At 46.2% G+C, this 25,919-nt stretch overlaps 1 pseudogene; it reads left to right on the forward strand.

Annotated features, from left to right (window-relative positions):
* The window catches only part of LOC148474236 (uncharacterized), a 100,774-nt pseudogene extending 90,553 nt beyond the window's left edge, over positions 1-10,221 (forward strand).
* Positions 10,222-25,919: the final 15,698 nt, after the last annotated feature.

A 25,919-nucleotide genomic window follows, 5' to 3' on the forward strand; every position in this document is an offset into this window, starting at 1 on the left:
CCCGCAGTCGCACACAGAATATAGGCATGACGTATATCAGTTTAATCAGCAGAAGCTGCATCCTATTTGCATCGCTGTGCAAAAAAGACACATTTGAAGGTAAAAAGTTGCACGAAAAAACGCTCGGCGCTACCAAGTCACACAGCTCCTTCCGCAGGTTCACCTACGGAAACCTTGTTACGACTTTTACTTCCTCTAGATAGCCTTATGTGTGGCGTGACTTGTAGCACATGGAGGATAGATGTATGTGGACACATCTGTATCATACAGCTAAAGATTCTTCGCCTCATCGACTGAAGTTGTATAGTGAGTCGAGTATAGAACTATCATTTCCTGATGAAACCTTTAGGATACAAAATTCCTTGTACTGTTTGATAGAGACTTCACCAACGATATTGAGTAATCCCTCCTAATAACCCCTCACCCCAAGTGCTGTACCAATTCCATGTGACTGGCATCAGTAGCCCTTCAATCCATCACGTGCACCAACCTCAGCTGCAATGTTAATAGTTAAATTCCCAGGCTAGTTTTAAACCACATATATAGATTTATTATCTGAAATATAAAGTATAGGCTTTAATAATTAGCGAGTATAACTGATTAATTATCATTATATCTTAATGTAAATTGTTTTAAATTTTAAAAACCTAGTTATTTGCTTGACTTGCTGGATTGGTTCTAAATAGTAGAGTTGCATGGTAAGAATAGTATAGTTGCAATAAAGTGTACTCTGCGTAAAAACAATACTCTAACTATATCTGTGGTAAACTGGTTAACTGATATTCATGTACACCGATAATGTCACTTGATAATGCAGATGTTAAGTTGCATGTGTCTTATCTTGTTATATGGTAGTATAACTGTGTACCTTGGAAGAGTAAGTTGCTATCTTTGACCTCTTGGTCAAATTTACAAATTTAAGGGTAACATCCCAATTTCATACTAACTGTAATAAAAAAGTTCACCCTTCCTATGTCATTTACTGTGTATGAGGTAGAAACTCCACCTCTCTGCTGTGTGGTGAAATAAATAAAATAACCTTATGAAGAGGCCAACTCGGAAGATCCAGCAGGTGAAGAACAGAGTTCAGTCATACCCTACCACTCCCATCGGGAGAATGTCACAGGGTTATTACATGTGTCCATATACTCTCATAGAAATGTAAGATTGTTTGGTAATACAAAATGAAAAAAACATAAACTGGGAAAACTGGATTAAACAAACAATTAAATTTAATGAAATGGTGGTATGCTCTGTACTCAGTGAGATGTCTCCAGGCTGCTCAGTCACACTGTCTCATTGTTAAAGGCTTTCCTCTGGAGCCATGGAATTACACATATAATTCCAGCCCTCAAGCTCTATAACTAATTTCTGGGCCTCCCATTGACCTCACCTACGTTCACCAGGAAGCATGTGTATGGCTCAACAAACACCGGCAAGCACTACATCCACATAATCAATTATATATACAAATTTATACACAAATAAAACAATATGATTAAAAATTGCTGCAGTATACAGTACAACTCTCTGCACTATTGTTGCTTATGGTTTCAATACATTCATAAAATCCATAGGAGTATTGAGATGAGTTTTAGGAACATCCATCTACCAAAAAGGCTTTCATTTATATCTTCAGGCAAAATAATACAGAGCTGTGGAACAATACTTCTGAGTTACCACAAAGGTCTAAGGGCTCTATTTGCTACAATCCGCATTGGTAATGTAGATTGTAGTGTGATATTACCAAGTGAATTCCCATTGTGAATTCAGGCAATATCACAGGGATTTACTACAAATCCCTTGCAGGGACAGAGCTTTAGAAAAAGCTCTGTCCCTGCGAATCCCCTCCGCACACTAGTCACGGTATTTTTGTGAAAAAATACTGTGACAAGTGCCCCGCGCATGCACCGCCCGGCCAACGCTGCTAACCCCCGGCGCTAAGCCCCGCCCCTGTCGACAAGTCCCACACCCAGCGATCGCGGACCCCCCGTGACCCTCCCTCTCCCTTAATTACACTTACCTGCATGATCCGGGCTCCAGTGATGTCCTCCGTGTCCTCTGGTCAGCTGACATCTCATACTGCACTCAGACGCTGTCACGTGATGACCAGCTGACCGGAGAGAGGACATTACCGGAGCCCCGATCACCGGTCCCTGGACTCAGGTAAGTTTTTTTTTTTTACTTTTTTTTTTACTTTTTCTTGCAGTGATCAGCTTGCGGTCTGTTTAGACCACACAGCTGATCACTGGGCCGGCTCCGGGCTTTGCTCTCCCCGTCAGAGCGGAGCAGGAGTCCGGTAACCACAGGGCTTTCCCCTGTATTTTTTCACAATTTATTTTTAATAACTTTGGTCAGATCACATTTCTCATTACAATTATGGGAAATGCGATCTGCTTACTAAAAATAAGTGATACTTAGGGCTTGGAGTAGAATTTTACGAATTCTACTCCAATTGCCCTTTAGTAACTGTAGGTGATACTAAAATAATGTGAAAAGGGTGTGAAAACACCCTTTTTCACTTTATTTTAGGGATGAGCGGGATGAGCGGGTTCGGATTTCTGAAATCCGAACCCCCCGAGCCCCCCCGATCTGAGTCGTATCCGAGTCAGGCTCGACTTTTCCCGCCTGACTCGGATCTGAAATCGAGGCAAAACGTCATCATCCCGCCTTCTAGATCTCGCGGGTTTTGGATTCTATAAAAGGTCCCCTCGTCGGCGCCATTTCTCAGGGAGGGTGGGAGCTATGGCTGGCTGGGCTGTGTTGTGCTGTTGTGCATAGGGGCTGACTGGGCTGTGTTGTGCTGCTGTTGTCCATAGGGGCTGGCTGGGCTGTGTTGTGCTGCTGTCATAGGGGCTGGCTGGGCTTTGTTGTGCAGTCAGTTGTCCACTCCAAAGTCTATAGGGGCTGGCTGGACTGTGTTGTCCCATAAAGGCTGTAGTCCTAGAGGGGTGCTGCAGTGTTGTCCAGGGGGTGATCTGTGCATCAGGGGTGCTCCCCCAAAGTGCACTCCAAAAAAGAAAAAAAACTTTTTTTGTGTTTGTGAATTGTGTGTGTAGTAGCCGCACATGCATCAACAAAGTAACGCCAAGCGTGCGCCTGTGTCATAAGTAAAGGGCCGGCTGGCTCGTCTGTTAAAGGGTGGTGTAACCCCAAAAGTGCACTCCAAAAAAAATAACAAATAATTTTCTGTGTTTGTGAATTGTGTGCACTGTGGCTGCACGTACATCAACAAAGGAGCAGCGCCAAGCGTGCGCCTGGGTCATAAGTAAAGGGCCGGTTGGCTCGTCCATTAAAGGGTGCTGTAACCCCCAAAGTGCACTATAAAAAATATATTTTTTTTATCTGTGTTTGTGAATTGTGTGCACTGCACGTGCATCCTCAAAGCAGCAGCGCCAAGCATGCGTCTGTCTGTTAAAGGGTGGTGTAACCCCCAAAGTGCACTCCAACAAAAAAAAACATTTTCTTCTGTTTGTGAATTGTCTGCACTGTACGTGCATCCTCAAAGCAGCAGCACCAAGCGTGCGTCTGTCTGTTGAAGGGTGGAGTAACCCCCAAAGTGCACTCCAACAAAAATAAAACATTTTCTTCTGAGTTTGCGAATTGTCTGCACTGTACGTGCATCCTCAAAGCAGCAGTGCCAAGCGTGCGTCTATATGTTAAAGGGTGGTGTAACCCCCAAAGTGCGCTCCACAAAAAATAAAAAATTATTTTTCTTCTGTCTTTGTGAATTGTGTGGACTTTAGCTGCATGTGCATCAACAAAGGAGCAGCGCCAAGCGTGCGCCTGTGTCCCATAACTAAAGAGCCGACTGGCTCATTTCTTAAAGGGTGGTGTAACCCACAAAGTGCGCTAGTCTCCAACAAAAATAAAAAAAAAAATGTCTGTGTTTGCGTGCGCCTTAGCCGCACGTATATATCAATATAACATAAATGGAGGACCAAACATTCTCCGATAAAAATAAAATAGGGAAAGATCAAGAACCACTTCCTCCTAGTGCTGAAGCTGCAGCCACTAGTCATGACATAGACGATAACATGCCATCAACGTCGTCTGCCAAGGCCGATGCCCAATGTCATAGTAGAGGGCATATACAATCCCAAATGACAAAGTTCAGGAAAATGACCTTAAAAAAAACATTTAAATCATCTGAGGAGAAACGTAAACTTGCCAATATGCCATTTACGACACGGAGTGGCAAGGAACGGCTAATTTCTTTCCCTATGTTCATGACTAGTGGTTCAGCTTCACATGACGATGGAAGCCCTCATCCCGCTAAAAAAAAGAACTGTGTGTTCTAAGAAGATATCACAAATCCCCAAGGAGAGTCCAAGTGTTGTGGCGGTTGCAATGTCTGACCGTCCTAACACTGGACGGGAAGAGGTGGATCTTTCCACCATTTGCACGCCCTCTGCAAGTGCTGAGAGGAGCACCCACAGTCCACTTGCTGATATGCAAATTGAAGATGTCACTGTTGAAGTACAACAGGATGAGGATACTGGTGTAGCTGGCGCTGAGGAGGAAGTTGGCGAGGAGGATTCTGATGGTGATGTGGTTTGTTTAAATCAGGCTCCGGGGGAGACAGTTGTTGTCCGTGGGATGAAAAAGCCCATCACGGTCATGCCTGGGCAGAAGACCAAACATTCCACCTCTTTGGTCTGGCAATATTTCTATCCAAATCCGGACAACAACTGTCTTGCCATATGTACCATATGTAAAGGTAAAATAAGTAGGGGTAGGGACGTTAACCACCTAGGAACATCCTCCCTTATACGTCACCTGCAGCGCGTTCATAAAAAGTTACTGTCAAGTTCAGAAAATTTGGCTAAGACCGTAAGCAGTCCAGGGACACCTAAATACCTTTGTCCTGTTGTATCCAAGCGCCAAACCACACCGTCAACTCCCTCCTCGTCAATTTCCTCCTTAGTCAGGATCGGAAGTAGTCCTGCAGGCCATGTCACTGGCATGACTGACTCTCCTATCCGGGATTCCTCCGGAGGATCCTGCATTGCTACGCCTACTGCTGCCGCTGCTGCTGGGAGTTGTTCATCATCCCAGAGAGGAAGTAAGAACACCACTACTTTTACTAAACAATTGACCCTCCAACAGTCGTTAGCGAGGAGGATGAAGTATGACAGCAGTCATCCTGAAGCACAACGTGTAACTGAGGCCTTGACTGCTATGTTGGTGTTAGACGTGCGTCTGGTATACGCCATTAGTGCAGTGGGATTTAGACAATTGATGGAGGTAGTGTGTCCCCGGTTCCAAATCCCATCTAGATTCCACTTCACTAGGCAGGCGATACCGAGACTGTACAGAAACGTCAGAAAAAGTGTCCTCAGTGTCCTGAAAAATGCGGTTGTACCCAATGTCCACTTAACCACGGACATTTGGACAAGTGGAACAGGGCAGACTAAGGACTATATGACTGTGACAGCCCACTGGGTAGATGTATCGCCGTATGCAGCAATAACAGCAGCGTCACCAGTAGCAGCATCTCAGAAACGCCAGCTCATTCCAAGGCAGGCTACGCTGTGTATCAATGGTTTCAGTAAGAGGCACACCGCCGACAACCTCTTAAAGAAACTGAGGGAAATCATCGCCCAGTGGCTTACCCCACTTACACTCTCCTGGGGATTTGTGATATCTGACAATGCCACCAATATTGTGCAGGCATTACATCTGGGCAAATTCCAGCACGTCCCATGTTTTGCTCACACAATAAATTTGGTGGTGCAGAATTTTCGGAAAAGCGACAGGGGCATGCAAGAGACGCTTTGGGTGGCCCGAAAAATTTCTGGCCACTTTCGCCATTCAGCGACTGCGTGCCGAAGACTGGAGCACCAGCAAACACTCTTGAACCTGCCCTGCCATCACCTGAAGCAAGAGGTTGTGATGCGGTGGAACTCAACCCTCTATATGCTTCAGAGGATGGAGGAGCAGCAAAAGGCCATTCAAGCCTATACATCCACCTTTGACATAGGCAAAGGAGGGGTATGCACCTGACTCAAGCACAGTGGAGAATGATTTCTGTGTTGTGCAAGGTTCTCCAGCCCTTCGAACTTGCCACATGTGAAGTCAGTTCAGACACTGCCAGCTTGAGTCAGGTCATTCCCCTCATCGGGCTTTTGCAGAAGCAGCTGGAGAAATTGAAGGAGGAGCTAAGACGGAGCGATTCCACTCAGCATGTGGGACTTGTGGATGAAGCCCTTCATTCGCTTTGCCAGGATTCCAGGGTGGTCAATCTGTGGAAATCAGACCACTACATTTTGGCCACCGTGCTCGATCCTAGGTATAAAGTCTATGTGGTGTCTCTCTTTCCAGCCGACACAAGCCTGCAGAGGTGCAAAGACCTGCTGGTGAAAACACTGTCAGCTGAAGCGGAATGTGACATGTCAACAGCTCCTTCTTCATTTTCTCCCGCAACTGGGGCTGCCAGGAAAAAACTTAGGTATCCTAAGCAACCCGCTGGCAGTGATGCAGGGCAGGCAGGACCAAGTTTGGACATCTGGTCCAGACTGAAGGACCTGGCAACAATTTCTGACATGTCTACTGTCACTGCATATGATACTGTCACCATTGACAGAATGGTGGAGGATTACATCGGTGACAGCATCCAAGTAGGCATGTCACACAGTCCGTACCTGTACTGGCAGGAAAAAGAGGCAATTTGGAGGCCCCTGTACAAACTGGCTCTATTTTACCTGAGTTGCCCCCCCTCCAGTGTATACTCCGAAAGAGTGTTTAGTGCAGCTGGGAACTTTGTCAGCGAAAGGCGTAGGTGGTTGCTTCCACAAAATGTGGAGAAGATAATGTTCATAAAAATTAATTATCAACTCTTCAAGGGAGACCAGCCTCCAGAACGTACAGAGGGACCTGTGGTGGTGGATTCCAGCGGGGACGAATTAATACTCTGGGCCTGATTCAGAGCCGGACGCTCTGACCAGAGCGCTCGCTCTGAATCAGGGCCCTCCTCCCTCAACTTGGAGCGGCCTCATGGATGCTCGCATAGCTGTGAGTTACCACCCACAGCTATAGCGAGAGTCCATGATGATGGTCGCGATGGTCAAGACCATCGCGACCATCGGGCTTGCGACGAGACCCTGCGGTAGTCTCTCAGTGACCGCAAGCCCTGGAGTGATGTTGGCCCCATCAGAGCCAAAATCACTCCCACTGACATCACTACTGATGTCAGTGGAGCCGGACTCAGACGGTAGGCGTTCCCATGGGAACGCCTCCGTCTGGCAGCCACGCCCCGGCACGCCCACCAAAGGGGGCGTGCTGTCACTCACCATCGACAGCACGCCCCCTTTGGTGCGAGACCCATAACGACGGCTTGGCCGTCGTTATTCGGGTCTCGTGCATGCGTATGACGGTGCTCCCTCCGTCGTGCGCATGCGCAATTCGGCACCATCGACCCACTTGCGAGCGTCCTGCGCTCACGAGCGTGTCTGAATGACCCCCTCTGTGAGGATGAGGAAGTACACAACACTGAAGAGGGTGAGGAATCGGTGGATGAGGAGGATGAGGACGACATCTTGCCTCCGTAGAGCCAGTTTGTGCAGGGACACATTAATTGCCAGCTTGTTTTGTGGGGGCCCAAACGAACCAATCATTTCAGGCACAGTCGTGTGGCAGACCCTGGCGCTGAAATGATTGGTTTGTTAAAGTGTGCATGTCCTGTTTATACAACATAAGGGTGGGTGGGAGGTCCCAAGGACAATTCCATCTTGCACCTCTTTTTTTTCTTTGCATTATGTACTGTTTGAGGCCTAGTTTTTCAAACTGCCATCCTGTCTGCCACTGCAGTGTCACTCCTAGATGGGCCACGTGTTTGTGCCGCCCACTCGTGTCGCTTAGCATAGTCATCCAGCTACCTCGGTGCAACCTTTTGGACATAAAAACACTATTCTGAGGTGTGAGGTGTTCAGAATAGCCTGGAAATGAGTGGAAATTAAGGTTATTGAGGTTAATAATAGCATAGGAGCAGAAAAACCCACAAATTCTGTGATTTTAGCTGTTTTTATGATTTTTTTAAAAAAAATACAGATCCAAAACACAAAACCCAGAACCCAAAACATGGAAGGGTGGTTTTGGCAAAACCAATCCAGATACAAACACGAAGAAAGATCCAGATCCAAAACCAAAACACGAAAAGTGGCCAGTGCACACCCCTACTTTATTTTAGTAAAAATTATTTTAATAAATAGAGCCCTTAATCTCTATTATTGGAGGCAATTTAAGGATAAATATTGCGCTCAATTGCTATTGTGTTCCCTTCTATTTTCCAGATAATAAACAAGTTCCTTGTTGCTTTCTGGTTACTAGATACAAGGCTATAATCCTATGCGATATGTGCTGATTGTAGGATTACCTGTTTCTTATTCATAAAGAACTCAATAAGAACTAAAATAAGAAATAAGGTACAATATAATAAGCAAAGAGATTTACCATCATAAGTTTGATGCGGTAAGCTCCATCCTCCATGGATTTTTATGAATTTATTGAAACAATAAATACCAATATTGCTGTTAGTTAAATACTATGACTTTTTTAACCATTAAATTTATTGTATTATTTGTTTATACTATTGTATTGATTATATGAAATATTATGTTTTTATTACATTTAATTGATTGTTTAAACTGGTTTCTCACTCCAGTTTTGTATGTTTTATTTAACAGATCTTAGATTTCCATGAGATTAATAGATACTGACATGTTTACTCTTTCTAGGACTGTTTGTTTTATAATTTATCTGTAAATTTGACATTTGCCCTTTCTTTGAGCAGCTGCAGAAACACAATTGCTGGAGAGTTTCCAAAAATAAGTTTTTAGCTCTTGAATTGTTTTTAGTGAACAAAAGACACTAGCCTACTTCATGCTGCAAGATTACAGATCCTTCTTTAACAGTAGATTAAAAAATTGGTCTTCTAATAGTGTCATAACAGAAGATGAGGTAGGCTTTGCCATCGATGGTCTGCGACTTAACAAGTCACCAGGCCCCAATGGATTTAATGGCAACTATTATAAAATCTTAAAAGCCAATTTCATTCCATCTCTTACCAATGTTTTTCCGCAAATTCAATAAAGGGGCCTACATTATCCTACTTTTAATGATGCTTATACAATTCTTTTATTGAAACCTAATAAAAACCCTGATTCTCTTAATTCCTATAGACCCATCACCCTTTTAAATCAAGACTACAACATTTTGTCTAAAATATTTGCCTCTCGCTATTATTCTATTTATTCCTTCTCTTCTCTCTCCGCATCAACCTGGGTTCACCCATGGGAGACACATAGGACCTCATTCAGACCCGCTCGCAAGCGCCTGAGCGCTCGCAAGCGGATCGATGTTTGGCTGTGCGCACGGGCAGCGGCCGCACTGCGCGTGCATAAGCCTTCAGAGCGAGAGAGAAATTCTCTCACTCTGGGGTTCACTACAAAAGGGGCGGCTGTCGATGTTGATTGACAGCTTGCCCCATTTTGTAGGCATGGCGGGGGGGGTGGTTTCACAAATGGAGGCATTCCCAAGCAAACGCCTGCTGTTTGTGGGCGGCCCCACTGACATCACCAGTGATGTCAGTGGGAGAGCTTCCGGCTCTATTAGAGCCGAAAGCTCTCTGGAGCTTGCGGCAGACGAGACCCTACCTCAAGGGTCTCGTCACAAGCCCCGATGTTCCATCGCGACCATCAACCTGGTCACTCGCTAAGGCTGTGGGTGGTGACCCACAGCCTTGCGAGCAGCCAGGAGGCCGGATAATTTTTTACATGCGGCCGCCCTCATTCAGAGCGAGCGGCTCTGAATGAGGTCCATAGTCCGAATTGCTCGCTTAGCTGTGGCGGCTTTGTATTTATCTTCCTCTCCAGGACATTCTTCCAATATGTTATTAATTTTAGGCACTGAAAAGGCCTTTGATAAAATGTTGTGGCCCCACTTCTATTCAGAATTACAACTGCAAGACTTTGGCTCTTCCTTTATTAATTTAATTAAATATTTGTACGCTTCTCCGTATACGAAACTGTTGATAAATTGTCTTTTGGGTGGTAGAGGAACCAGACAGGGATGCCCCTTATTCCCATACTTTTTAATCTGGCCCACAATCCCTTATTATGAGTTTAACAATCTTCGTTCTTGTTTCAAGGTATTTCCTTTGGGCAAACAGCGGTTAAGGTCTCGGCCTTTGCCGATGACCTTCTTTTTATTTCCAACCTATAAATTTACCTATCTCCCATTCTTTCTAAATTAGATGATTTTTGTAGAATCTTGGGTTTTACAATTAATCAAATTACTTGCAATGGCCCTAAGTACCTCACTCCGTGGAGATAGTCTAAGTTTGGTTAGTGTACAATGGGCGGAGACTGATATATCTTATTTGGGAATTCGCCTTCCCAACAATGTCCATGATTTATACACAATAAATGTTATAAATGTCTTAGATGCAGCCCTTAAGGAATTGGATGACTGGCAACATTTAGCCAATATTCTTTAATAATCACCTTTCCCAAGATACTGTGCCTCTAGTTATTACTAAAACAGATGTTAATAGATTTGATGCAGCCTTTAGGCAAGTTATTTGGAAGAAGAAGAAAACAATTGCTGCAGTGCAATAGATTGGGAAGATAGGGAATTCATTTCCCAAATATGTCATTTTCAGGCACATTAAGGATTGGATTTCACATTCCATCTTATATACTTACTATTTGATAGAGAAATAATTTCTTACCAATATGGACTTAATGTGCTTTTTACATCTAAATAAGTTTGATATACCTATGGACGTGTTAGACAGCAAGTCTACATGGTCAGCCTGGCACACTATTCACCACAAATGGAACCTAAGTGCCTCATATTCCTTATTCCTCCCTCTGTTGGGTAATGTCAGCTTTGAGCACTGTCCAGCCTCCTCTCCTTTTACATTTTTGGCCTCCAATTGTCTTAAAGCAGCTCATCAGCTTACAGATTTGTCATCACAACGCCCATTATCTTTTTCTCAGGGTCTGTTTCCCTTTTTACATTCTTATAATATGTCCTTTTTACAGGTGCAGCATTATACCTCTAAGGTGGTTTCTTTACTTTCCCCTATGGACTGGATGAATCAACTGAACACTCTAATCCTCCATTGGGTCTAGGATGCCATTTCCTTGTTCTACAAAATACTCTGAACACCGTATTACAGTGATCACTATGACACTGGATTAATACTAGGGGTGTGCACCGGCCACTTTTCGTGTTTTGTGTTTTGGTTTTGGATCTGGATCTTTCTTCGTGTTTTGGATCTGGATTGGTTTTGCCAAAACCACCCTTCCGTGTTTTGGGTTCTGGGTTTTGTGTTTTGGATCTGTATTTTTTTTAGAAAAAGCATAAAAACAGCTAAAATCACAGAATTTGTTGGTTTCTCTGCTCCTATGCTATTATTAACCTCAATAACCTTAATTTCCACTCATTTCCAGTCTATTCTGAACACCTCACACCTCACAATAGTGTTTTCATGTCCAAAAGGATGCACCGAGGTAGCTGGATGACTATGCTAAGCGACACGAGTGGGTGGCACAAACACGTGACCCATCTAGGAGTGACACTGCAGTGGCAGACAGGATGGCAGTTAGAAAAACTAGGCCCCAAACTGTACATAATGCAAAGAAAAAAAAGAAGTGCAAGATGGAATTGTCCTTGGGCCCTCCCACCCACCCTTATGTTGTATAAACAGGACATGCACACTTTAACAAATCAATCATTTCAGCGCCAGGGTCTGCCACACAACTGTGGCTGAAATGATTGGTTCGTTTGGGCCCCCACAAAACAAGCTGGCAATTAATGTGTCCCTGCACAAACTGGCTCTACGGAGGCAAGATGTCATCCTCATCCTCCTCATCCACCGATTCCTCACCCTCTTCAGTGTGTACATCCTCATCCTCACAAAGTATTAACTCGTCCCCACTTGAATCCACCACCACAGGTCCCTCTGTACCTTCTGGAGGCTGGTCTCCCTGGAAGAGCTGATAATTCATTTTGATGAACATCATCTTCTCCACATTCTGTGGAAGCAACCTCCTACGCCTTTCGCTGACAAGGTTCCCGGCTGCACTAAACACTCTTTCGGAGTACACACTGGAGGGGGGGCAACTCAGGTAAAATAGAGCCAGCTTGTACAGGGGCCTCCAAATTGCCTCTTTTTCCTGCCAGTACAGGTATGGACTGTCTGACATGCCTACTTGGATGCTGTCACCGATGTAATCCTCCACCATTCTGTCAATGGTGACAGTATCATATGCAGTGACAGTAGACATGTCAGAAATTGTTGCCAGGTCCTTCAGTCCGGACCAGATGTCCAAACTTGGTCCTGCCTGCCCTGCATCACCGCCAGCGGGTTGCTTAGGATACCTAAGTTTTTTCCTGGCAGCCCCAGTTGCGGGAGAAAATGAAGAAGGAGCCGTTGACGTGTCACGTTCCGCTTCAGCTGACAGTGTGTTCACCAGCAGGTCTTTGCACCTCTGCAGGCTTGTGTCGGCCGGAAAGAGAGACACCACATAGGCTTTAAACCTAGGATCAAGCACGGTGGCCAAAATGTAGTGGTCTGATTTCAACAGATTAACCACCCTGGAATCCTGGCAAAGCGAATGAAGGGCTTCATCCACAAGTCCCACATGCCGAGCAGAATCGCTCCGTCTTAGCTCCTCCTTCACTTTCTCCAGCTGCTTCTGCAAAAGCCTGATGAGGGGAATGACCTGACTCAAGCTGGCTGTGTCTGAACTGACTTCACGTGTGGCAAGTTCGAAGGGCTGGAGAACCTTGCACAACACGGAAATCATTCGCCACTGCGCTTGAGTCAGGTGCATACCCCCTCCTTTGCCTATGTCATAGGTGGATGTATAGGCTTGTATGGCCTTTTGCTGCTCCTCCATCCTCTGAAGCATATAGAGGGTTGAGTTCCACTGCGTCACAACCTCTTGCTTCAGGTGATGGCGGGGCAGGTTCAAGAGTGTTTGCTGGCGCTCCAGTCTTCGGCACGCAGTCGCTGAATGGCGAAAGTGGCCAGAAATTTTTCGGGCCACCCAAAGCGTCTCCTGCACGCCCCTGTCGCTTTTCAGAAAATTCTGCACCACCAAGTTTATTGTGTGAGCAAAACATGGGACGTGCTGGAATTTGCCCAGATGTAATGCCCGCACAATATTGGTGGCGTTGTCAGATATCACAAATCCCCAGGAGAGTCTAAGTGGGGTAAGCCACTGGGCGATGATTTCCCTCAGTTTCTCTAAGAGGTTGTCGGCGGTGTGCCTCTTACTGAAACCGGTGATACACAGCGTAGCCTGCCTTGTAACGAGCTGGCGTTTCTGAGATGCTGCTACTGGTGACGCTGCTGCTGTTGCTGCGTAAGGTGATACATCTACCCAGTGGGCTGTCACAGTCATATAGTCCTTAGTCTGCCCTGTTCCACTTGTCCACATGTCCATGGTTAAGTGGACATTGTGTACAACGGCATTTTTCAGGACACTGAGGACACTTTTTCTGACGTTTCTGTACAGTCTCGGTATCGCCTGCCTAGTGAAGTGGAATCTAGACGGGATTTGGAACCGGGGACACACTACCTCCATCAATTGTCTAAATCCCACTGCACTAATGGCGGATACCGGACGCACGTCTAACACCAACATAGCAGTCAAGGCCTCAGTTATACATTTTGCTTCAGGATGACTGCTGTCGTACTTCATCCTCCTCGCTAAGGACTGTTGGAGGGTCAATTGTTTAGTAAAAGTAGTGGTGTTCCTACTTCCTCTCTGGGATGATGAACGACTCCCAGCAGCAGCAACAGCAGCAGCGGCAGCAGTAGGCGTAGCAATGCAGGATCCTCCAGAGGAATCCCGGATAGGAGAGTCAGTCATGCCAGTGACATGGCCTGCAGGACTATTTCCGATCCTGACTAAGGAGGAAATTGACGAAGAGGGAGTTGACGGTGTGGTTTGCAGGCGCTTGGATACAACAGGACAACGGGATTTAGGTGTCCCTGGACTGCTTACGGTCTTAGCCAAAGTTTCTGAACTTGACAGTAACTTTTTATGAACGCGCTGCAGGTGCCGTATAAGGGAGGATGTTCCTAGGTGGTTGACGTCCCTACCCCTACTTATTTCACCTTTACATATGGTACATATGGCAAGACAGTTGTTGTCCGGATTTGGATAGAAATATTGCCAGACCAAAGAGGTGGAATGTTTGGTCTTCTGCCCAGGCATGACCGTGATGGGCTTTTTCATCCCACGGACAACAACTGTCTCCCCCGGAGCCTGATTTAAACAAACCACATCACCATCAGAATCCTCCTCGCCAACTTCCTCCTCAGCGCCAGCTACACCAGTATCCTCATCCTGTTGTACTTCAACAGTGACATCTTCAATTTGCATATCAGCAAGTGGACTGTGGGTGCTCCTTTCAGCACTTGCAGGGGGCGTGCAAATGGTGGAAAGAGCCACCTCTTCCCGTCCAGTGCTGGGAAGGTCAGGCATCGCAACCACCACCACACTTGGACTCTCCTTGGGGATTTGTGATATCTTCTTAGAAAGCACAGTTCTTCGCTGTGCTTTTGCCAGCTTAACTCTTTTGATTTTTTTAGTGGGAGGAGGGCTTCCATCCATGTGAAGCTGAATCACTAGTCATGAACATACTAGGGATCGACCTTAGCCGTTCCTTGCCACTCCGTGTCGTAAATGGCATATTGGCAAGTTTACGTTTCTCTTCAGCTGATTTAAATGTCTTTTTCAAGGTCATTTTCCTGAACTTTGCCATTTGGGATTGTATGTGCCCTCTACTATGACATTGGGCATCGGCCTTGGCAGACGACGTTGATGGCATGTTATCGGCTATGTCATGACTAGTGGCAGCAGCTTCAGCACTAGGAGGAAGTGGTTCTTGATCTTTCTCTATTTTATTTTTATCGGAGAAAGTTTGGTCCTCCATTTATGTTATATCGATTTGATATATACGTGCGGCTAAACACAGAAAATAATTTTTTTTTTGGTTTGGACTGGAGTGTACTTTCGGGGGTTACAGCACCCTTAATGGTCAAGCCAGCCGGCCCTTTACTTATGACACAGGCGCACGCTTGGCACTACTTTGTTGATGCACGTGCGGCTACTGCGCACACAATTCACAAACACAGAAAATATTTTTTTTTTTGGTTTGGACTGGAGTGTACTTTTGGGGGTTACAGCACCCTTAACGGTCAAGCCAGCTGGCCCTTTACTTATGATACAGGCGCACGCTTGGCACTACTTTGTTGATGCACGTGCGGCTACTGCGCACACAATTCACAAACACAGAAAATAATTTTTTTTTTGGTTTGGACTGGAGTGTACTTTCTGGGGTTACAGCACCCTTAACGGTCAAGCCAGCCGGCCCTTTACTTATGACACAGGCGCACGCTTGGCACTACTTTGTTGATGCACGTGCGGCTACTGCGCACACAATTCACAAACACAGAAAATAATTTTTTTTTTGGTTTGGACTGGAGTGTACTTTCGGGGGTTACAGCACCCTTAACGGTCAAGCCAGCCGGCCCTTTACTTATGACACAGGCGCACGCTTGGCACTACTTTGTTGATGCACGTGCGGCTACTGCGCACACAATTCACAAACACAGAAAATAATTTTATTTTTGGTTTGGACTGGAGTGTACTTTCGGGGGTTTCAGCACCCTTAACGGTCAAGCCAGCTGGCCCTTTACTTATGATACAGGCGCACGCTTGGCACTACTTTGTTGATGCACGTGCGGCTACTGCGCACACAATTCACAAACACAGAAAATAATTTTTTTTTTGGTTTGGACTGGAGTGTACTTTCGGGGGTTACAGCACCCTTAACGGTCAAGCCAGCCGGCCCTTTACTTATGACACAGGCGCACGCTTGGTACTACTTTGTTGATGCACGTGCGGCTACTGCGCACACAATTCACAAACACAGAAAATAATTTTTTTTTTGGTTTGGACTGGAGTGTACTTTCGGGGGTTACAGCACCCTTAACGGTCAAGCCAGCCGGCCCTTTACTTATGACACAGGCGCACGCTTGGCACTACTTTGTTGATGCACGTGCGGCTACTGCGCACACAATTCACAAACACAGAAAATAATTTTTTTTTTGGTTTGGACTGGAGTGTACTCTCGGGGGTTACAGCACCCTTAACGGTCAAGCCAGCCGGCCCTTTACTTATGACACAGGCGCACGCTTGGCACTACTTTGTTGATGCACGTGCGGCTACTGCGCACACAATTCACAAACACAGAAAATAATTTTTTTTTTGGTTTGGACTGGAGTGTACTTTCGAGGGTTACAGCACCCTTAACGGTCAAGCCAGCCGGCCCTTTACTTATGACACAGGCGCACGCTTGGCACTACTTTGTTGATGCACGTGCGGCTACTGCGCACACAATTCACAAACACAGAAAATAATTTTTTTTTTGGTTTGGACTGGAGTGTACTTTCGAGGGTTACAGCACCCTTAACGGTCAAGCCAGCCGGCCCTTTACTTATGACACAGGCGCACGCTTGGCACTACTTTGTTGATGCACGTGCTGCTACTGCGCACACAATTCACAAACACAGAAAATAATTTTTTTTTTGGTTTGGACTGGAGTGTACTTTCGGGGGTTACAGCACCCTTAACGGTCAAGCCAGCCGGCCCTTTACTTATGACACAGGCGCACGCTTGGCACTACTTTGTTGATGCACGTGCTGCTACTGCGCACACAATTCACAAACACAGAAAATAATTTTTTTTTGGTTTGGACTGGAGTGTACTTTCGGGGGTTACAGCACCCTTTAACGGTCAAGCCAGCCGGCCCTTTACTTATGACACAGGCGCACGCTTGGCACTACTTTGTTGATGCACGTGCGGCTACTGCGCACACAATTCACAAACACAGAAAATAATTTTTTTTTTGGTTTGGACTGGAGTGTACTTTCGGGGGTTACAGAACCCTTAACGGTCAAGCCAGCCGGCCCTTTACTTATGACACAGGCGCACGCTTGGCACTACTTTGTTGATGCACGTGCGGCTACTGCGCACACAATTCACAAACACAGAAAATAATTTTTTTTTTGGATTGGACTGGAGTGTACTTTCGAGGGTTACAGCACCCTTAACGGTCAAGCCAGCTGGCCCTTTACTTATGATACAGGCGCACGCTTGGCACTACTTTGTTGATGCACGTGCGGCTACTGCGCACACAATTCACAAACACAGAAAATAATTTTTTTTTTGGTTTGGACTGGAGTGTACTTTCGGGGGTTACAGCACCCTTAACGGTCAAGCCAGCTGGCCCTTTACTTATGATACAGGCGCACGCTTGGCACTACTTTGTTGATGCACGTGCGGCTACTGCGCACACAATTCACAAACACAGAAAATAATTTTTTTTTTGGTTTGGACTGGAGTGTACTTTCTGGGGTTACAGCACCCTTAACGGTCAAGCCAGCCGGCCCTTTACTTATGACACAGGCGCACGCTTGGCACTACTTTGTTGATGCACGTGCGGCTACTGCGCACACAATTCACAAACACAGAAAATAATTTTTTTTTGGTTTGGACTGGAGTGTACTTTCGGGGGTTACAGCACCCTTAACGGTCAAGCCAGCCGGCCCTTTACTTATGACACAGGCGCACGCTTGGCACTACTTTGTTGATGCACGTGCGGCTACTGCGCACACAATTCACAAACACAGAAAATATTTTTTTTTTTGGTTTGGACTGGAGTGTACTTTCGGGGGTTACAGCACCCTTAACGGTCAAGCCAGCTGGCCCTTTACTTATGATACAGGTGCACGCTTGGCACTACTTTGTTGATGCACGTGCGGCTACTGCGCACACAATTCACAAACACAGAAAATAATTTTTTTTTTGGTTTGGACTGGAGTGTACTTTCGGGGGTTACAGCACCCTTAACGGTCAAGCCAGCCGGCCCTTTACTTATGACACAGGCGCACGCTTGGCACTACTTTGTTGATGCACGTGCGGCTACTGCGCACAAAATTCACAAACACAGAAAATAATTTTTTTTTTGGTTTGGACTGGAGTGTACTTTCGGGGGATACAGCACCCTTAACGGTCAAGCCAGCCGGCCCTTTACTTATGACACAGGCGCACGCTTGGCACTACTTTGTTGATGCACGTGCGGCTACTGCGCACACAATTCACAAACACAGAAAATAATTTTTTTTTTGGTTTGGACTGGAGTGTACTCTCGGGGGTTACAGCACCCTTAACGGTCAAGCCAGCCGGCCCTTTACTTATGACACAGGCGCACGCTTGGCACTACTTTGTTGATGCACGTGCGGCTACTGCGCACACAATTCACAAACACAGAAAATAATTTTTTTTTTGGTTTGGACTGGAGTGTACTTTCGAGGGTTACAGCACCCTTAACGGTCAAGCCAGCCGGCCCTTTACTTATGACACAGGCGCACGCTTGGCACTACTTTGTTGATGCACGTGCGGCTACTGCGCACACAATTCACAAACACAGAAAATAATTTTTTTTTTGGTTTGGACTGGAGTGTACTTTCGAGGGTTACAGCACCCTTAACGGTCAAGCCAGCCGGCCCTTTACTTATGACACAGGCGCACGCTTGGCACTACTTTGTTGATGCACGTGCTGCTACTGCGCACACAATTCACAAACACAGAAAATAATTTTTTTTTTGGTTTGGACTGGAGTGTACTTTCGGGGGTTACAGCACCCTTAACGGTCAAGCCAGCCGGCCCTTTACTTATGACACAGGCGCACGCTTGGCACTACTTTGTTGATGCACGTGCTGCTACTGCGCACACAATTCACAAACACAGAAAATAATTTTTTTTTGGTTTGGACTGGAGTGTACTTTCGGGGGTTACAGCACCCTTTAACGGTCAAGCCAGCCGGCCCTTTACTTATGACACAGGCGCACGCTTGGCACTACTTTGTTGATGCACGTGCGGCTACTGCGCACACAATTCACAAACACAGAAAATAATTTTTTTTTTGGTTTGGACTGCAGTGTACTTTGGGGGTTACAGCACCCTTTAACGGTCAAGCCAGCCGGCCCTTTACTTATGACACAGGCGCACGCTTGGCACTACTTTGTTGATGCACGTGCGGCTACTGCGCACACAATTCACAAACACAGAAAATAATTTTTTTTTTGGTTTGGACTGGAGTGTACTTTCGGGGGTTACAGCACCCTTAACGGTCAAGCCAGCCGGCCCTTTACTTATGACACAGGCGCACGCTTGGCACTACTTTGTTGATGCACGTGCGGCTACTGCGCACACAATTCACAAACACAGAAAATAATTTTTTTTTTGGATTGGACTGGAGTGTACTTTCGGGGGTTACAGCACCCTTAACGGTCAAGCCAGCTGGCCCTTTACTTATGATACAGGCGCACGCTTGGCACTACTTTGTTGATGCACGTGCGGCTACTGCGCACACAATTCACAAACACAGAAAATAATTTTTTTTTTGGTTTGGACTGGAGTGTACTTTCGGGGGTTACAGCACCCTTAACGGTCAAGCCAGCCGGCCCTTTACTTATGACACAGACGCACGCTTGGCACTACTTTGTTGATGCACGTGCGGCTACTGCGCACACAATTCACAAACACAGAAAATAATTTTTTTTTTGGTTTGGACTGGAGTGTACTCTCGGGGGTTACAGCACCCTTAACGGTCAAGCCAGCCGGCCCTTTACTTATGACACAGGCGCACGCTTGGCACTACTTTGTTGATGCACGTGCGGCTACTGCGCACACAATTCACAAACACAGAAAATAATTTTTTTTTTGGTTTGGACTGGAGTGTACTTTCGAGGGTTACAGCACCCTTAACGGTCAAGCCAGCCGGCCCTTTACTTATGACACAGGCGCACGCTTGGCACTACTTTGTTGATGCACGTGCGGCTACTGCGCACACAATTCACAAACACAGAAAATAATTTTTTTTTTGGTTTGGACTGGAGTGTACTTTCGAGGGTTACAGCACCCTTAACGGTCAAGCCAGCCGGCCCTTTACTTATGACACAGGCGCACGCTTGGCACTACTTTGTTGATGCACGTGCTGCTACTGCGCACACAATTCACAAACACAGAAAATAATTTTTTTTTTGGTTTGGACTGGAGTGTACTTTCGGGGGTTACAGCACCCTTAACGGTCAAGCCAGCCGGCCCTTTACTTATGACACAGGCGCACGCTTGGCACTACTTTGTTGATGCACGTGCTGCTACTGCGCACACAATTCACAAACACAGAAAATAATTTTTTTTTGGTTTGGACTGGAGTGTACTTTCGGGGGTTACAGCACCCTTTAACGGTCAAGCCAGCCGGCCCTTTACTTATGACACAGGCGCACGCTTGGCACTACTTTGTTGATGCACGTGCGGCTACTGCGCACACAATTCACAAACACAGAAAATAATTTTTTTTTTGGTTTGGACTGCAGTGTACTTTGGGGGTTACAGCACCCTTTAACGGTCAAGCCAGCCGGCCCTTTACTTATGACACAGGCGCACGCTTGGCACTACTTTGTTGATGCACGTGCGGCTACTGCGCACACAATTCACAAACACAGAAAATAATTTTTTTTTTGGTTTGGACTGGAGTGTACTTTCGGGGGTTACAGCACCCTTAACGGTCAAGCCAGCCGGCCCTTTACTTATGACACAGGCGCACGCTTGGCACTACTTTGTTGATGCACGTGCGGCTACTGCGCACACAATTCACAAACACAGAAAATAATTTTTTTTTTGGATTGGACTGGAGTGTACTTTCGGGGGTTACAGCACCCTTAACGGTCAAGCCAGCTGGCCCTTTACTTATGATACAGGCGCACGCTTGGCACTACTTTGTTGATGCACGTGCGGCTACTGCGCACACAATTCACAAACACAGAAAATAATTTTTTTTTTGGTTTGGACTGGAGTGTACTTTCGGGGGTTACAGCACCCTTAACGGTCAAGCCAGCCGGCCCTTTACTTATGACACAGACGCACGCTTGGCACTACTTTGTTGATGCACGTGCGGCTACTGCGCACACAATTCACAAACACAGAAAATAATTTTTTTTTTGGTTTGGACTGGAGTGTACTTTCGGGGGTTACAGCACCCTTAACGGTCAAGCCAGCCGGCCCTTTACTTATGACACAGGTGCACGCTTGGCACTACTTTGTTGATGCACGTGCGGCTACTGCGCACACAATTCACAAACACAGAAAATAATTTTTTTTTGGTTTGGACTGGAGTGTACTTTCAGGGGTTACAGCACCCTTTAACGGTCAAGCCAGCCGGCCCTTTACTTATGACACAGGCGCACGCTTGGCACTACTTTGTTGATGCACGTGCGGCTACTGCGCACACAATTCACAAACACAGAAAATAATTTTTTTTTTGTTTGGACTGGAGTGTACTTTGGGGGTTACAGCACCCTTTAACGGTCAAGCCAGCCGGCCCTTTACTTATGACACAGGCGCACGCTTGGCACTATTTTGTTGATGCACGTGCTTCTACTGCGCACACAATTCACAAACACAGAAAATTATTTTTTTTTTGGTTTGGACTGGAGTGTACTTTCGGGGGTTACAGCACCCTTAACGGTCAAGCCAGCCGGCCCTTTACTTATGACACAGGCGCACGCTTGGCACTACTTTGTTGATGCACGTGCGGCTACTGCGCACACAATTCACAAACACAGAAAATAATTTTTTTTTTGGTTTGGACTGGAGTGTACTTTCGGGGGTTACAGCACCCTTAACGGTCAAGCCAGCCGGCCCTTTACTTATGACACAGGCGCACGCTTGGCACTACTTTGTTGATGCACGTGCGGCTACTGCGCACACAATTCACAAACACAGAAAATAATTTTTTTTTTGGTTTGGACTGGAGTGTACTTTCGGGGGTTACAGCACCCTTAACGGTCAAGCCAGCCGGCCCTTTACTTATGACACAGGCGCACGCTTGGCACTACTTTGTTGATGCACGTGCGGCTACTGCGCACACAATTCACAAACACAGAAAATAATTTTTTTTTTGGTTTGGACTGGAGTGTACTTTCGGGGGTTACAGCACCCTTAACGGTCAAGCCAGCCGGTCCTTTACTTATGACACAGGCGCACGCTTGGCACTACTTTGTTGATGCACGTGCGGCTACTGCGCACACAATTCACAAACACAGAAAATAATTTTTTTTTTGGTTTGGACTGGAGTGTACTCTCGGGGGTTACAGCACCCTTAACGGTCAAGCCAGCCGGCCCTTTACTTATGACACAGGCGCACGCTTGGCACTACTTTGTTGATGCACGTGCGGCTACTGCGCACACAATTCACAAACACAGAAAATATTTTTTTTTTTGGTTTGGACTGGAGTGTACTTTCGGGGGTTACAGCACCCTTAACGGTCAAGCCAGCTGGCCCTTTACTTATGATACAGGCGCACGCTTGGCACTACTTTGTTGATGCACGTGCGGCTACTGCGCACACAATTCACAAACACAGAAAATAATTTTTTTTTTGGTTTGGACTGGAGTGTACTTTCGGGGGTTACAGCACCCTTAACGGTCAAGCCAGCCGGCCCTTTACTTATGACACAGGCGCACGCTTGGCACTACTTTGTTGATGCACGTGCGGCTACTGCGCACACAATTCACAAACACAGAAAATCATTTTTTTTTTGGTTTGGACTGGAGTGTACTCTCGGGGGTTACAGCACCCTTAACGGTCAAGCCAGCCGGCCCTTTACTTATGACACAGGCGCACGCTTGGCACTACTTTGTTGATGCACGTGCGGCTACTGCGCACACAATTCACAAACACAGAAAATAATTTTTTTTTGGTTTGGACTGGAGTGTACTTTCAGGGGTTACAGCACCCTTTAACGGTCAAGCCAGCCGGCCCTTTACTTATGACACAGGCGCACGCTTGGCACTACTTTGTTGATGCACGTGCGGCTACTGCGCACACAATTCACAAACACAGAAAATAATTTTTTTTTTGGTTTGGACTGGAGTGTACTTTGGGGGTTACAGCACCCTTTAACGGTCAAGCCAGCCGGCCCTTTACTTATGACACAGGCGCACGCTTGGCACTACTTTGTTGATGCACGTGCTTCTACTGCGCACACAATTCACAAACACAGAAAATTATTTTTTTTTTGGTTTGGACTGGAGTGTACTTTCGGGGGTTACAGCACCCTTAACGGTCAAGCCAGCCGGCCCTTTACTTATGACACAGGCGCACGCTTGGCACTACTTTGTTGATGCACGTGCGGCTACTGCGCACACAATTCACAAACACAGAAAATAATTTTTTTTTTGGTTTGGACTGGAGTGTACTTTCGGGGGTTACAGCACCCTTAACGGTCAAGCCAGCCGGCCCTTTACTTATGACACAGGCGCACGCTTGGCACTACTTTGTTGATGCACGTGCGGCTACTGCGCACACAATTCACAAACACAGAAAATATATTATTTTTTAGCACTTGGGGGGAGCACCCCTGATGGACAGAGCACTCCCTGGACAACACTACAGCACTCCTTTAGGACTGGGACACTGCACAGGACTTTGGAGTGGACACAGCCCCTATGGAGAACTGACTGCACAACACAGTCCAGCCAGCCCCTATGGACTTTGAAGTAGTGGACACAGCCCCTATTAACAACAGCAGCACAGCACAACACAGCCAGCCCCTATGGACTTTGAAGTAGTGGACAACAGCAGCACTACACTACACTACACTACACAGCCCTAACTCCCACCCTCCCTCTTCACTGTCCACAGCCGAGTGAGAAAATGGCGCCGACGCGGGTACCTTATATAGGATCCAAAACCCGCGAGAATCGGAAGGCGGGATGATGACGTTTTGCCTCGATTTCAGATCCGAGTCAGGCAGGAAAAGTCGAGCCTGACTCGGATCAGACTCGGATCGGGGGGGCTCGGGGGGGTTCGGATTTCAGAAATCCGAACCCGCTCACCCCTAATTAATACGTTGGCTGAAGCACTTGCATGCAAATTCTGCTTGCTCTTTTATATACTATTCAAGCTTTATCTGGAAATGTTTTATAATTTTTTTTATAGAGGATATTTTTACCCCTCTCGTAGTTATTTAATTGGACTTTCCTCTTCTTCCACTTGCCCAAAATGTACCAGATGCTTCCCTTCACCATCGTTTTTGGGATTGCACCTCTATTAAAGCATTTTGGCTTCAAGTTAAGCATTTGCTTTTTCAGAACTGGTGAATATTACAGCAATGGACACATTCTTCCTCTCCCTCTATACAAATGTTTAAGGAAAAGCTTTTTCAGGTGTTCAAAATGGACGGCTGGAGAAATTTTTCTCCATATGGGAATCTTTTATTGATACTTTAAACATCTCACTCAGGGCGTGATTCAGCAAGGATCACAGTTGCTAATACGCAAACAGTCGGCCAATAATTTCGCACTGCGCATGCGTATGCATCGCAATGCGCAAGTGCAAACCAGCCGGTGTGATCGAAACTGCGATCGCAGGGGCGATGCAAATCCATCGCAGAATGATTGACAGGAAGTGTTGTTTGTGGGTGGTGATGGTGGTGGTCAGGTGAACACAGGCGTGCCAGTGCGTTTTAATGGCGTTGCAGGGGTGTGCATAAATCAGCCACTGCAATACCATACGCAGCCTGAGGCCTCATAGCGTGTGCTGAAGTCAGCAGGTCCTGACTGAGGTCTGACCTGCCTTAACTGTGCGTATGGGTCTGTTATTACTAGGTGTTACCGATTATTTTGCTATGTTGCCAAAGTATACAGATGTGAGTAAGGGGAAATGGGCATCCTTATGTTAGGCTGAGATCACAATGCTAAAGCAAACATTTACATGTCACCGCTAATATTAGCAACTGCGTTGCGTGCGTATTAGCAGAATAGCGGTCCTTGCTGAATCAGGCCCTCAAAGAACATATTCATAATTGTTTTGCTCCACGTTATGGTATGAAACTGAAGTGTTTCTATCTGATCATCCTATCCAATTTGGCTAAACTAATGACTCAAGTTATAGATGGTATTAGGCTACACACGATTTTTCTTACTCTTCCTTTTTTTCTTCTCTTCTCCCTCTCCCCCTTTATTTTCTTCATTCCCTCCTTCCCATCAATAATTTAGTGCAATAAATATATGTCTTACATGATTTGTATAACTTTGCTTATGTGGGGGATCAATTATTGATTTTTTATATGATGTCTGCAATGTGGCTATTGCTACCCCTCATTTTGTTATCACTATTTTGTATGTTTATATGATTTATTGTATCCATTACGATGAAAATTCAAATAAAAACATTTTGAAAAAAAATAGGTGACTTGAAATCAAGGTCGTAATCAGGTGCGTGCAAGCGGTGCCATCACAAAGGGCGCAGGACCCTGGGGACGGCACTGTCGCTGCCCCACGGCTCTTGTGGCTTGCAGTGTACCTGGAATGGGAGTGGCCACACCGCACACCCTGCACCCATATCTCCGAGGTCCCACGTCGGGTGTCTCAGCGCTGCTCAAAATGCCGGAAAATTGCAGCCGCTGCCATTTTTCAGGCGTTTTGCGCATGTGCAGTGAGGAAATCGCCCCTGCACATGTGCAGTAGACTCTGGGCACGCTCTAGTTCCCAGAGTATACTAATGCTGCGGTGGCCGGCCAGCCGCATCAGTCGGCTGCCAGCCGCCGGGGAGAAAGGAATTCGCCCCGGACGGGGAATTCACACAGGCCCCCTCCTCTCTTAAGACACCCCTGAGAAAATGCCTGTAAGCTACTTTATCGATGATATTATGTTCCATCTAAAATTCACTATTCTTCTTCTCGTTATCAGAATAAACATAAGTGGATCATACAATCTCAGCAGCTACATTTAAGTTGGTTACAGACTGGATACCTCCCTCATCCA

This window comes from Taudactylus pleione, unplaced genomic scaffold (assembly GCF_031769625.1).
Source record: "Taudactylus pleione unplaced genomic scaffold, aTauple2 ptg000864l, whole genome shotgun sequence".
Classification (NCBI taxonomy): domain Eukaryota; kingdom Metazoa; phylum Chordata; class Amphibia; order Anura; family Myobatrachidae; genus Taudactylus; species Taudactylus pleione.